Source organism: Cnephaeus nilssonii (assembly GCF_951640355.1).
Source record: "Cnephaeus nilssonii genome assembly, chromosome: 7".
Lineage (NCBI taxonomy): Eukaryota > Metazoa > Chordata > Mammalia > Chiroptera > Vespertilionidae > Cnephaeus > Cnephaeus nilssonii.
Window position 1 is genome coordinate 82,846,954 of NC_137078.1, and position 12,281 is coordinate 82,859,234.

Sequence of the window (12,281 nt, forward strand, 5' to 3'; positions counted from 1 at the left end):
TGATTTTAGCCCCAGCCACTCGAGTCTTTCCAGCTAAGGGCCTAGACGTTATGGCATGTATTAGTTATCTATTGCTGCATAACAAATTACTCTAAGATATAGCCGCTTAAAACAGCAAACATTTATCATCTCCTACCGTTTCTGATCGTCAGGAATCTGAGAGCAGCATACCTGGGTGGTTCTGACACAGGGTCAGTCTTTCGTGAAATTGCAGTCCAGCTGTCGGCCAGGGCTGAGTCATCTAAGACATGTTCTGGGGCTGGAGGACCCACTTCCAAGCTCATTCACATGTCCGTTGAAAGTAGGCCTGGGTTCCTCTCCATACATGAGTGTCCTCTAGACATGGCAGCTGGCTTCCCCCAGAGTGGATGATCTAAAGGACAGAGAGTCATAACCTAGACTCAGAAGTGGAGTGACATACTATCTCTTCTGCCACATTCTAATGGCCACCCAGACCAGCCCTGATACAGAGCGGGAGGGGACTAGACAAGGGCACGAATACGGGGAGGCTTGTGTCACTGGAAACTGTCTTGGAGGCCGCCTACCGCAAGCAGAGCCCAGCCACCACCCCCACCACCCGCCGTGCCCTGTCCAATTCCTGACCCACAGAATCCATGAGCGGGATAAAATGATGATTGCTTTAGGCTGTGAAATTTGGGGTGATCTGTTTCACAACAGTAGGTAACTGCTACAGAGGCAAGGGAATAATTCATCCCGTTTGCCACCAGAGGGAGCCTGACCTCTCATTCCTGGTGGGTGTCACCTGAGACACTGCACCTGCCCAATGCCTGGAGCTACTGAGATAAGGGAGAGGGCCCTGCAGAGAGAAGGCCAAGGAGGGATGTGGCCAGGTGGCGAGTGAGCAAGAAGAGGAAGAAAGACAGAGTCAGCCCATGTCCACAGGCCCTGGGACTGGGGCTGCAGAGGGTAAAAGTGATGAGGGCAGCAAGCCTGCCAGGGACACAGAGATGAGCCATGAAGGGTGAGCCTATCTGAGGAGAGCGGTTTGGCACCAGCATGGCCTGTGGGGTCCCCACGCCCCTCACACACACATCCCATGTCTCTAATGGGCTGGACAGCTGTGATGACGGAGAGGGCAGGAACACAGCCACAGTACAAGCAGTAAAGAAGGAGTCCGCCAGGGGCCAGCAGGGGCTCCCTAAGGAAACAAGTCCTTTTCTTCCTTTTCATTCCTCCCCACCAGAGGCCGGGGAGCAAGCCACGCCCATCTCCTCGCAGGCCACAAGTCCGTCTGCTGGGACTTTGAATCCAATAGCAATTGACCTTTGAAAATGCAAAGACCAAGTGAATGCCCGAAACAAGAGACTTCAGTCATAACCAAAAATGACTGAGTTTTGGAAACAGGTGGAGATGTCATCTAGGGAGCCAGATGCCGATCAGGAAAGGGAGAATGGCAGATTACAGTTGGTAGAAGTTGTGTTTTTAAAGACTGATACTTACCTTTACATGTTAATGTTTCTCAATCAAACTAGTTCCGGGAGCCATTATTATTATTATTATTATTATTATTATTATTGTTATCCTTGGCTCCTCCTCTTTCACTTCATTCACTCACTCACTCATTCACTCCTCTTTCATATCATACATTCATTCACTCACAAGCACTTACTGTATGCCCAGCACTGTGCTAAGCACCGTACTGTGATAACTACAGTAAATTAGAGGTGCAGTCAATTGATCATCATGTCCTGTCCATTCAATTTCCAATTATCTCTTAAGCCTTTGTCCACTTCCCCCACCCCAAATGTCTCTGCCTTGGTTCAGGCCTCAGTAACTCTCATTTGGATTATTTCCTTCGCTCTGATCTCTTACTATCCAGTCCATTCTCCACCCTTTTCAAGAGAGATCTTTCCAAAATGCAAACAGGATTGTCACTCCCTGTTGAAGATGACTAGTTGTCCCCCAGCATCCAACCTTCCTTTAGTAATAGAGCTTCTACATTTTAGCATCTGTCTGTCCAGAATAAGAATTACATTTTCCAGCACCCTGGCTGCTAGTGATGGTCATGTGACTAAATTCTGGGCAGTGCAATGTTAATGAAAGTGATGCGTGCAAGTGTCAGGTTATGCGGCTAAAGGGAAGCGGTGTGTTTTCCATGACCCCCTTACTCCTGCCTGCTGGCTGACATGCAGAAGTGATCATGGAAGCTGGAGCCACCCTCCTGGACCACAGGAAGGAAGAAGTATGTTGAGGATGTCAGAGCCACGTTCCAGAAGGAGCCGGGGTTCCTGATGATTGTGGAGCCACTGTGCCCACGCTGGCTTGTCTACCCGGGTTCTTTCATAAGTGAGAAGTAAACATCTATCTCGTTTAAGCCATTGTTATTTTGGAGTCTTTGTTATAATAGCTGAACCTGTTTTCCAGCTAATAAACACTGTAACTGAAAACTCTTCCGATGGCTGTTACTGTATTCAGTAAATTCCAAGCACCTAAACCTGGTACCTAAGACCCTTTGAGATGTAGCCTCTGTCAGCCTAATCTCTTGTTCCTCTTGAATTGAAACTCCATGCTTTAGTCCTACCAAACTACTAGCACTTACCAAATGCACTAGGCTTGTTCTTGCTTCCAGGCCTTCACTTAAACCACTCCCTTTCTTCTTTACTGTCTCCTTTCTGCTCACCCTCCAGGACTCAGTTCTGGAGTCATGTCCTTTATAAAGTTATCCCAAACCCCATATCCCTCCACCCCAGATTAAGCTACGTGCCCTGCTAAATGCTCCCTTAGCACTTTCTCTATTTTACTCATGTCTGCTAGACTATAAACTTCAGGAGGACAAGTCTTGACACTAAATGTCTAGTCCCTAGCTTATCAGGAGAGCTCAACAAGTATGCATCAGATGAATGAATGACTAAATTAACCAGCCACTTATCAACCTGTATTATCACCCTCTGCTCACTCAGTTGTCTGCCTCCGCCATCACCTGAGGTCCCTGACACCGAGTTCTGACTGCCGGGCATAGTAGGTGCTCAATAAATGTTGTTCGAGGAGCTCTTCAAACCCAGTGCCCTTTGCTCTGCATCATCATCTTTCTTTCTTTCTTTCTTTCTTTCTTTCTTTCTTTCTTTCTTTCTTTCTTTTAAATACATTTTATTGATTTTTTTACAGAGAAGAAGGGAGAGGGATAGAGAGCTAGAAACATCGACCAGCTGCCTCCTGCATACCTCCCACCGGGGATGTGCCCGCAACCAAGGTACATTCCCTTGACCAGAATCGAACCCGGGACCCCTCACTCCGCAGGCCGACGCTCCATCCACTGAGCCAAACCGGTTAGGGCTGCATCATCATTTTTCAATAGAATTTCTAGGTTCATCCCACAAGGGTGTTCTCACCGTGTCCAGTGTGCAGCATTTCCCAACAAAAATGAGCATTTGTTGCCGTTGACATCATGAGCCTTCTCTTGGAAGGCTGGCGGCTTTTATGAAAATCAGCATTTGGCCACAGTGACCTCAAAACAGTAGCTGAACGGCTCTACTTCTCCAGGTGGCATGGGCTTAGCCGGGTCTTTAGAAAGCCACATCTCAGTGTTGTGGTCTGGGTGTCAGAGAGACAGGAAGCACGTTACAGAGATTGGTAAGTGGGTTCTAGATCCGGCGGGGTTGTGAAGCCCCAGAAAGGCACAGAAGAAGGGGTGTGCTCTGTAGATGGGAAGGGGTTGGTTGGTATAGGTACCTGGAACTCAAAGTCCATGGTAAGTAGGTCTTGGCTGACTTGGCAAGAGCCTCCTGTCCAGCCTCTTTTTTTTTTTTTTTTTTTTTGGTTGTTCTTCACCCAAGGATATTTTTCCACTGATTCTTAGACGTAGTGGGAGGGAGGTGGAGAGACAGAGAGAGGGAGAAACATCAATGTGAGAAGACACATTGGTTGGTTGCCTCCTGCATGTGCCCAGACCAGAGCTGGGGATTGAGCTTGCAGAGCTTGCAACTGAGGTACGTGCCCTTGACTGGAATGGAATCCTTCAGTCCGCGGGCCAACGCTCTATCCACTGAGCCAAACCGACTAGGAATGTCCAGCCTCTTTATTCTGACCCCGCTGAAGGATAGATCAGCTAGGTTTTGCTACCGTAAGAAACAACTTGGAAAATCTCAGTAGCTTAAAACATCAAAATAAATGTTTTGCTCAAACAATATACTCATTTGAATCAACTAGGGGTCTTTGGCCAAGGGAGGCTCAACCCTGACCACAGCATTCAAGGTGCAGTCTCGACATGGCTGCTTCTGCAAGTCCTGGGTTAGAACGCTCTTCACCTAGTCCTCAGTTGGCTATTCAGAGTGATTGCTCCCCAATTTGGTTGTATCTCCCTCCAGTTTGGTCCTGGGAGGAGGTTGAGTGTAAGATCTACCTACCCTACGGCCATCTTGAAAGTTCTCTCCTAAGCGGTAACTTTATAAAAATTAAATTGTGACTCATGTGGATGGCCAAGAGGCAGGAGTGAAATGAAAGCCCGGTGGCCCCTTCCTTCATTGAGGCTGGAAGAGTGAGACCCCTGAAACTGCCATTTCTCTCTCCTCCGTCATACAGGCAGGAGCTGAGCTCCGGCTGCTTCCCAGGCCAGGGATTTTGTTGGGCACAAATAGACAGATGTGACCTCCTGATCTGCTTTGGTTCTTGACAGCCAAGGCCAATGTAGCCTATAAAACAGAGCCATGGACATGGACAGCCAGGCGCTCTGGAGGTCAGCATTGGATTTCGGGGTTGCAGGTCCGCCTATGCCTATGACTCCGGGATGTGTGCTTTGCACTAGTCACTTGTGCCCGATGTGCAGGCAGCCACAGAGCCAGCCCCTGCCTGAGCAGTCAGAAGCCAGGAGGGAACCAGCCTCCGGGAATGGGAGGTGGGAGCGCTCTCCCGCAGCGGAATCTTCCTTCTCTGGGCCTGCAGCAGCTCACATCTCCGTGGGGAGCCTTAGAAGGCCTGAGGCGCCTGTACCTCCCCCTGGGAGCATACATGTTGTAGTGTAACCCCCATCTTACAAAGGACGCCTCAAAAAGTCCAATTATGGAGTCATTTATTAAAAGCCGGCGGCATCCGAGGGAGAAAAAGCGCTCCAGACCTCGCAGCCCCAAACAGCTTGCCACATCTGGCTGATATTGTCAGAATATCACAAAGGTATCGATCACATCTTCGGGTCTGGAATGAGGAACCTGTTTCATGAGCAAGTTAGTTATCTCAAGTATCTATGAATCACTGAATCAACAGAAACACATGATCTGGGACCACCGGGCAATTTAGAATAATTGTGCTGTCCAGATTCTGGGACCACTGAGTCAACCGAAACTCAGTTATCTGTAGCTACTGAGACAATTTAGGATATTTGAGCTGTCCTGGGTCCCAGAAGAAGGTGCTTCAGTAACCAGTGAGATCACAATCAATGGGATATTCAAACCGCCATCAATAGATTGGGATAGCATACCTAAGTTCAGAAAATCAAAATAACTTTCTATTATTTTAGCAAACAAATAAGTACAGAAGCCAAACAGCAGTTTCTACCGGAGATGATTGCTACCGTACTTCATACACAGTGTCCCCTGCTTATCCAAGCAGGGAAGTCCAGGGCCATTCTTTCATTCTGCCGGAGTTTTTCAATGAAGCACACCACTGTCCTGATGGGACCCCCAGGCAAAGCCGAAAGTTTGTATTCTAAAATAACTCCTCTGGGGAAGCATGGGGGAGGCCCTGGAGGCTGCAGGTCCGCCAGGGGGGAGGTTGTGATCATCCTGGTGAGAGGGGAAGGTGGCCTGAGCCGTGTGGTAGCAGGAGGGATGGAAGAAGGAGACAGACATGATGGGTGCTGAGGAGAGTCAGGCAGATGGAACTCTCTGACCATGTGGATCTGGGGGGAGTGAGGAGGGAAAGGAAGGAGTCAGGCCGACTCCCAGGACTGATCTAGAGAAGATTTTTTTTTTTTTAATTTGGCACCAAAAGTAACTTGTCAGCAAATCTGACCGGAAAGACATTCCAGTTTGACAGATATAGACTCTATAATCTTTATGTATCTCATACGTTTTATTGAGGAAATATTAATGCCTCTCTTGGCATGGGGCTGTCTTGGACCATACATGCAGGTGCCCTGGATCACCTTTGTCCAAAGTCCAAAGGAATTCCTGGTTCTGAATTACTCCTGATTTGAGATAAGGGACTGTGGGCCCGGAGCAATGGCAGCCGTGGTGAGGCAGCTACCCACTGCACTAAGCTCCTCCCAAGAGGCCTGTGGGGATGTCCTGGGTTCCATTTGCTTTCCATTCATTAGTCCACAGGCAGCCCCCTCAAGGCCTCTCCCAGTCTATTGGTCACCGGTGCCCACCATCCTCCAACCCACAATGGGCAGCAACACATTCTGCTACTCCCTGCAGCACATTGGGTCATGGGGGGACTTGAGGAGGGGTGTGTCTCAGGTCCTTGCCCTGCATCATGGGGTGGGGGGTGGGTCTCTGAGATCCTGTCTCTCTTGGGCCCTCCCACCGCCCCCCCACACACACACCCCTGCCTCCAGAAAAGGGATAGATTTTCATCTAGGATGTCCCACACCTGTCTGGGAATCCTATCATTGCCACTCCACATGCCAACTGCCCTCAGGGCATGGAGAGGCAAGCCCCAGGACCCCCTTCTCAGTCACCATAATAGTTCAGCACTCTACTTTCCCACGGGTTCTGCTCCCCTCTGAGCACAGGTGTTTAGTTTCTGGCAGTCGGGAGTTGACTGTTTCTTCTGCTTTTCTTTTCCTGAGGTCAGGACCTCAGCCTTGGGGGCCCTCAGATGAGACTCTTTCTCTTTCGCTCTTTGCCTTCTCTAGAGTCATCCCTAGCGAAAAGGTGGAAAACAGTAGTTGCAGAAAGAGTAGTTAATACTAAAAATGACACTCATGCCCACCCATAAACAGGCTGCCTCTTTCTAGAAGACACCTTGCCTTCCCCACGGCCACCCCCTCAGGTTACCAGCTCACCTGTCTCCCTCCTTCCCCTGAAAAGCCTCAAGAATGAAGAAGGATTTTGACTCATACATTGCCTACCTCAATCTACCACCCCCATCCCAACCTCCAACTGAATCAGCTGCCTTGTTAAAGGTCATGGCCAATTCCAAGGGGCTTTTCTCAGTCCTCATCTTTGATTCCAGATTGTATTATTGTTCAGAAATATTCACTGCTCCTTCACTTGGGCCTGTCCCAGTGAGAGGAGTATATTGCCATTGGTTACAGTTTGGCCATGAGACATGCTTTGGCAAGTAAAATGTAAGCGCATGTGACCTGTGGCATTTCCATGACCTACACCATTCCTGGGAAGAAGCTTTAAGGGCTAACACCATTGTCCTTTTCCAGTGCCGTGCTGGTAAGTGCTTAACAACAGATTCTCTAAGGGGAAAAAGTATTCACTGATTTCCATAATACAAATACTCCCACCATGACTGACTTCAGCCTACTAAAGTAACGTCATTGCTCATGGAGTTGGGAAAAGATGCAGACAGTAGGCTTTGCTAGTGCAAGCAGACACTAGGCCCATGTATCTTTTCCCTCTCCCCTGAGGACAGCATTGTCCTAGCTAGGTGCTGCTCTTCAGCCAGCATCGCTGATACAGAGCAGGACCATAGCTGACCTGCCATTGGCATGTAGCCTTTTCCTGTAAGCTGATATTTTGGGGTTATTTGTCACCGCAGCATAACTTAGCTGAGGCTGACTAACTGTACTCTTTGAAACTCTTTCTTTGCCTTTGGTAACACTTCTTATCATTTCAATCAACAAACATTTATCAGTGCCCACTACATATGAGAGACAATGTATTGTGGTGGTTAATAGTACAGGCTGGATAGCCAAACCACCTGAGCTTGTAGCCCAGCTCTGCCATTTACTAACCATCACCTTGGGCAAGTTACTTAACCTCATTCTTCCATTTCCTCATCTGTAAAATGGGACTAATAATAGCACCGACCTCATAAAGTTGTCATGAGGATTAAATTATTTACTATGTGTAAAGCACGTAGCACAGTGCCTGGTACAGGGTGAACAATCATCAAATGTTAGTTTTTATTGTTACCACTAGCTGCCTGGCCCCACGCCAGGAACAGAAGATCCAGTCAAGGCACGCCTCCTCTCAGGGGGCTCATTCACGGTCTCGGGCAGGAGACAGACATAAAAGCAGAAAATCACAATAAATCATGGCAAGTGCAGAGGAAAAAGGATGTGCTGTGGGAGCCTGAGCATCAGGACAACTAACTTGGAGTGTGAGGCTGTGGGGCAAGTGCCCGGGAAGGCTTCATGGAGAAGGGGATATTTAAGCTGGACTTTACAGGATGAATAGGAGTTTTCCAGATGAAAAAGGGTGTGGTGGATAGAATGAAATTTCAAGTTTTTCTCTTAACTCTCTGATCATTCTCTGACTCCTGTGCTGACCACCTCTTTCCCCTCAAGTGTTGGTTCCCCAGATTAGTCTTCATTCTCCGACTCTTCTCTCTCCCCTATCCTAGGACAAACTCAATTGTTCCATGGTTTTGTTGTTGTTGTTAATCTTCATCCGAGGATATTTTTTCCATTGTTTTTTTTAAGAGAGTGGAAGGGAGGGAGGGTGAAAGGGGAAGAGAGAGAAAGAGAAACATCAATGTGAGAGAGACACATTGACTGGTTTCCTCCTGCACTTGCCCCCACTGGGGCTAGGGATGAACCTGCAACCCAGGTACATGCCCTTGACCGGGAATCGAACCCACGACCCTTTGGTGTGTGGGCCGATGCTCTAACACTGAGCCACATGGCCAGGGCTGCGGCACGGTTTTCTCGCAGATAGTAAGAGTGAGTATTTACTGAGTGCTTGCCATACGGCATTGTGCTAAATACTTCACATCCATTATCTCATTCGATGTCCACTACGATCCTGCGGGGCAGGTATCACCATCCTCTCTCACAAAGAGAAACTGAGGCCCCGAGGGGTTGGGCGACTTGCAGAGTCACATGAGGTGCTTTCAGCAGCAGGTACGAGGATACCCAAATCAATGTCCCATCACAAAGACTCCAGGGGAAGGAGAGACCCAGGTTACTTCAGCAGCTTAGTGATGCCAGACTCTGGGTCAGCTTCTCTCTCGGCTGTTACACGCACTGACTAAACACTGCATCCTCCTTCAAGCCCAAAGGCAGGCAGGAAGGGAGTGTTCCCTCCTGGTATCTCTTTCTATTGGAGGGGACCCTCCCCCATTAGCCCCAGGAAAACTCCCCGTGGTCCCTCCCTCCCAGCCTCTTTTTCTCCCCTGACCCTCTCTAGCTCCAGCCAGGCGGGCCCTCTCCCAGCTCCGTGCCAACCAGGGTTCTCGGTGGCTAACTGAACTGTGAAGGGATTTCTCCAGTACAGACATCCTCCACTTTTTACAAGTTCGAGTCCACCACTTTACTTTTTTTTGTTAAATATCTATTTTTAAATTGATTTCAGAGAGGAAGGGAGAGGGAGAGCGAGACAGAAACATCAATGATGAGAGAGAGTCATTGATCGGCTGCCTCCTGCATGCCCCACACTGGGGATCGAGCCCGCAACTCGGGCATGTGCCCTGACCAGGAATCGAACCGTGACCTCCTGCTTCATAGGTCGATGTTCAACCACTGAGCCACACCGGCTGGGCTCCACCACTTTACTTTTATGAAAGTACCTGTTTTGCCAACTGAAAGAGATACAAAGAGGATTTTCACTTTTACCAGGGATGGTGTGTGTGCATGTGTGTGTGTGAAAAGTAGAAATAACGTTGAGTGCTGTTTTGCAGCCAGCTGTTAGAGAAGCAGCCTGCACCAGGCAGCCAGAGCGGCCTCCCCAACCTCCTCCCCGGCACACACTCAGCATCAAGCTGCCAGAGCTTGAACTTGTCCGTGAGCATCCACGAGACCCATGGTTGAGGTCTGGGAACACTCGACACATTTTCCACATAAATTGATGGTCATGGTTTCTCCGCTTTCTGCCATTTTGGCTCACAAAAGGTTTCATATGAACATTTGACCTTTGGAGAGCTAGGGAAACCTGTCACGTGAGGTGCCCACAAATGTCAAACATGGACAGCAACCGAAAGCAATGAGGCTAAGAACACAGGCAGACGTGGCCCACGCAGGAGCTCTGCAGGACAGACACTGCTGGCCATCGGCCACCCGCTGCGCTGGACTCCCCCCTCTCCCCAAGATCTGGCCCTGCCACCTCAGCTCTCTCCCTCAAAGGGCAAAGTCCTGGCCAGGAACATCCCTGGTCAGGCCTGGCCGTGCACTCACTCCCAGTTTCCAGGAAGGCGGCAGGATTCCGTCCTTCCAGCTTCCGTCACGGGAATTGCGGCTGCTTCCCCGCAAGCCCTTTGCAGGGTAAGATTTTCACAAGAGAAGAGAGGCATTCCTCTGCTGAGCGCCGTGGTTTCTCCCAGCTTGCCGCAGTCTCTCTGGCCTCCAGGCCTTTACACACACAGTTCCCTTTGTATAGAATACCTGTCTCCTCCTCCTCCTTCCCCTCCTTCTCTTCCTCCTCCTCCTCCTCCTCCTTCTCCTCCTTCTTCTTTTAAATCCTTACCCAAGAATATGCCTTTTCATTGATTCCTAGAGAGAGAGAGAAAGGGAAAGAGAGAGAGAGAAACATTGATGTGAGAGAGAAACATCCATTGGTGCCTCCCACACAGGTTCAGATGGGGATCAAACCTGCGACCTCTGGTGCCCAGCATGACACTCCGACCACCTGAGCCACCAGCCAGGGCCCCTCCCTCTTCTTTAGGCAAAGCCTTCTCATCTCTTTTAGATGTCACTTCCCCTCAAGTCTGGGCCGGGTGCCCCTCGCCTGTGTTCCTGCTGCAGCACAGCCTCCAGCACCGGACTGTAATCGCCAACCCAGTTGTTTCTTTTCCCCACTTGACGGCAAGTTCAACCCCGGGGGGGGGGGGGGGGGGGGCGGACTCTGACCTCCTTGTTCACCACTGGATCCCTAGCACCAAGCACAATCCTAGGCAAGTAATATAAGCTCACTCAATGTATGTTACATTAATCAGTTAAAGAGTGAATGAGATGAATATTAATGGCACCGCCATCCCCCCAGCCACCTGGCCCCCAGACTCGGATATCCTTATCCCCATCTGGTCTGGTGTCAAGTTTCATTAATTCTCCCTCCATCGTCCAGGCCCTCATTACCTTTCTCCTGGACCTCTGTCACAGCTCTCTGCCCTGGACATGTCATTCTCCCCGCCCATTAGCTCTTCCCTCTTATTGTGGAAACTCATTTGCTTTTGGGGAATGACGGCTCCCATCCCAAGCAGTCTTGAGGGAATTCCACGTGTGCCAAGGGGTCAACATGGGATCCAAGCCGAGCCAGTGCTTTGAACCTTGAGTAGAATGACACAGACATAGAAGACAGTTGAGCTGGGTCATTTCAATCAGAGCAACCACAAGAAATGTTTGTTGGGTTTTGGGAAAGCCTTGCTCAAATGAGAGAGCTATAGAAGTAAGACAGCAGGAGATTAAAATATCACCTCTAGCCTTAGCTGGTTTGGCTCAGTGGATAGAGTGTGTCGGCCTACAGACTGAAGAGTCCCGGGTTTGAGTCCGGTCAAGGGCACATGCCAGGGTTTCGGGCTTGATCCCCAGTGGGGGGCATGCAGGAGGCAGCCGATCAATGATTCTCTCTCATCATTGATGTTTCTATCTCTCTCTCCCTCTCCCTTCCTCTCTGAAATCAATAAAAAGTAAAGTAAATATCACCTTTTTTTCTAACAAAGCCGTTGGAGATGTACCATTAGGTCTGATAGGCCAGTGAGCTTACTAATATGGAACCACAGAGTTAATCTCTCCACCCGGTCCCAGGCAGTGCTGGAAAATCGTAATCTTCCCTATCAGGGTCAGACGCTGGGAAATTTAGAGCATGGAAGAAGAGAGCAATTAATAACAATACCCTGGCTATTGTTCAGTGGTTAGAGTGTCAGCCCGCACACCGAAGGGTCGCAGGTTCAATTCCAGGCAAGGGCACATGCCTGGGTTGTGAGTTCACTCTCTGTCCCCTGGTCAGGGCACAGGTGGAAAGCAACCAGTCGATCCCTCAAGCTGGAACCCAGCTGCACTGTGAGCCCCATGTCTGCAAAGCCCGCCTACTTGTTACCTGGCAGTGCTGGGCACCAGCCAGTCAGACGGGCCTGAGCTCAACCCATCTGTGCCCTTCTTTCCTCTATTAAGAAAAATGCAGATAATAAAATAGTTACCTCTTATGAAGTTTGTTGTGAGAATTAGATGAGATAATGCATGTGAAGTGCTGAGCGCAGTGCTAGCACCCAGTATTCAA